At 38.5% G+C, this 2,928-nt stretch overlaps 1 pseudogene; it reads left to right on the top strand.

Annotated features, from left to right (window-relative positions):
• The first annotated feature begins 317 nt into the window (after window positions 1–317).
• LOC147463324 (uncharacterized) lies at window positions 318–970 on the top strand (annotated as a pseudogene).
• The last annotated feature ends 1,958 nt before the right edge of the window (window positions 971–2,928 follow it).

The following is a 2,928-nucleotide window of genomic DNA, read 5'->3' as shown; positions in this document are numbered from 1 at the left end:
CTTTGATGTCACAACAAAGGTATCACCACTTGGGGAGTTCTTTGGAATGGGCAGTTACATAGGTGGAAATCACTGGAGGAACTTCTTCTCGAGTTTCCCCTCCAGCCATGGGAACTCACGCTCATATTATCCAGACTTGAGGTTTTCCCTAGTTCAGATCTATGGAAGCTTTCACTTAAAGAAAGTGTCCCGCTCAGTGCCTTTGGATGGAAAGGTGGGTTCAAACTTCAACACCCGCAATTGAATCTCAGCGACATCACCCCCCTGCTACACATCACATTAAAAAGACACTAGAACGTTAGGCTGGACAGGAAGCAATGGATGTTCAAATTCAAGAATCTGTGGGACACGTCACTTCAACCCAAGATAACTGTCCTCCTTGGCTTATACTTCACAAAGCCCTGTGGACACGGAAGAAAAGCCTCAATGCAGGGTTATCTGCCGGTATCTGTTTTAGATGCAATGTAGAAGTAGAGTCTATATTTCATTTATTTCTAAATTGTCCGCAATTTGCTGTTATTTTGTCCCCTATAAGACCTGTACTCAAAAAACCAATCACTCTTACTAGGCAACTCTGTAGGTATTCTGTCCTGCTATTGGAACCTAACTATGGCTGAATTTTAATGGATTATCTGGAAATTGAGAAATAGTCACGTGTTTAATGTGGCTTACCATGCTCCCATCCTAAAAGCTCTATTTGTGGATTTCAATCTACAGGTGTTCAAAACAAAAATTAACGAAGCCAACCTATACTATCTTAGGAATTGGATTATTAAAGATGCAGAAAAAAGCACACCAGGCAATGGAGGCTGAGGATTTTGAGCTCCCGATCAACAAGAGAAAGTTAGTGGAAATCAAGAACATGTTGGTTGCTAATTTGGAAGCTTCTCTGGAGGAGTTCAAGGCCATTTTCAAAGCTGGAAGCTTCATGGAAAAGTTACAAGGAATGATCGACTCTATGAAAGACTAACTGAAGACATATATGGTTGAAAGGATGTATATGGTTGGGTTGCATATGATCGGCAATAGTTCTTTTGTATCAAGTCAAAGTTAAATTTTTGTAATTAGTGGGTTTTGTATAGGGAGAGTCTCCCTAGAATGGATATGGTCCCGGGTAAGGTCATGGACTGCAGGTACTCCATGGTACACGGTTGTAATTTTGTCTCCTCTCTTCTGTTAATATAACTTTCACCGCGTTGTTGGAAAAAAAGAGGAGATATTCTGATACTTGGGCATCTTTCCCAAGGCTCGCACCTCGGCATGCATGAACACCACTTCATATCGCTGACCATCGTCATCAACAAAGTAGGCCTGGTATAAATCAGCTTCACACTGGTGTAGGACCTCTGAATTGATATATTTTTGACCTAGTATTCTGATCTTGTCTCATCCATTTGGTATGGTGGTAGGATTGTTGTACGCCCTCCACTCTACTGACTGGAAGAATTATAGATCCTTCAAAATAAATCACAATTATTAGTCCTTGTCCAATTCATGTGCTTTTAATTCATATCACATGTGTAAGTTTTTCATTAAACAATCCAGGACAACTAAAATTTCTCTTGTCGCCTATCCCCCCCATGTTATGCAGAGCCGTTTACCGGTTTCCTCTACAGAATTTATTATTATTTGATTGGATTTTTCTTGTAAAGCTGTTTATCGATCTATGGCTTGTGGTTCAACTTTTTTGGCAATTTAGTAGATGTGGCCGTGTATCGCATGCCAAGAGGTGTGTTTAGAGTGCAAATAAAAGAACTACTCTTGCTTAGCGGACCTCGCTATGTAACATATATAGAATATAGCCGGGCATATGCAAATTGACATTTAACATCACACACTGAAGGAAACAAAAGCATGATTAATTTGCCAATGGTGGTGGCACTGTGTGAAAGGAATATATACATTTAAAAAATGTTAGCATTTTTTTGAGAGGAGGTAGAGTTTAGTGCTTCAATCAATAGAGATTTTAGGGATGATTGTAAAATTGTTATTATTATTCTTTTTATTATGGGAGGATACAAAGTTGTTTTAAAAATGAAATAATAGAGATTGATATGAGTATTTTAATAATAAAACCAATCTTCTTGATGTGAATTTTGCAAATGGGTTATGTTTTAATGAGACATGTACGACAATGGCAAGGAGAACTTAGATCTTTTTTTTTTTTTGGTTTCAAGAACATGTGTTTCTTGCAGTGAGGGGGATGAGCTCGCAGAACATTATATCCAAGGGAACTTGTAATACTATGTCTGAATGTTTTTTCTAGTATATGTGTTACATGTAAGTTGTTGCAGACGGAAAGTATTTCAAAAATAAAGTTTTCATTGAATGGCTGGTAGCAAAGAACGTCAGATCGCATTTTTGAATGTGGTTTTTGAGTGTGCTCCGCCTTTCTTCTTTTGTAATTGTTTGTGACATCTATGTACTTTCATCCGTTTTGGTGGCATGTGATGGAGTAAACGGTGTATCCGATATCTGTTGTTTTTTGCTCGGTTGATTGTCTTGCTCGAGCAGTAGAACTTGACTCTTGTTGTCGTGTTCTGCACAACAAAAGTAGGAAAAAGGATCCAGGATTAGTGCAAGATTGCATGCTAGAGCTTGAGAATATTAGACTATATATTTGAGTGAGATATTTGGTGATTTTTTTAAGAAGGTGGTGCGACCTATGGGTTGGTTGTCGATGTTGATAAAAGTATATGGATCAGAACTTACAAATCATGCTTTGTAAACATCCTTGTTTTGTTGCCATGTTAGCTTTTGTTCCGCGATTGATGGTAGCTCATCATTGCATTGTTTCTTGAAGCTTGCCAAGATTTGGCTTGCGTCATTGTTTGTTGTATCTAAGAGGTGCTCGAGCGTGACATTGTAGCCATAGTGCAACATCTCAAGAATGTAGGGCTTTATTGGTGTCTTCATTTGAAGCAAACA

The sequence above is a fragment of the Adiantum capillus-veneris genome, chromosome 2, assembly GCF_014529385.1.
Source record: "Adiantum capillus-veneris isolate H3 chromosome 2, ASM1452938v2, whole genome shotgun sequence".
NCBI lineage: Eukaryota > Viridiplantae > Streptophyta > Polypodiopsida > Polypodiales > Pteridaceae > Adiantum > Adiantum capillus-veneris.
The sequence above is the reverse complement of the archived record's forward strand: the minus strand, read 5'-3'. Positions and strand labels throughout refer to the sequence as shown.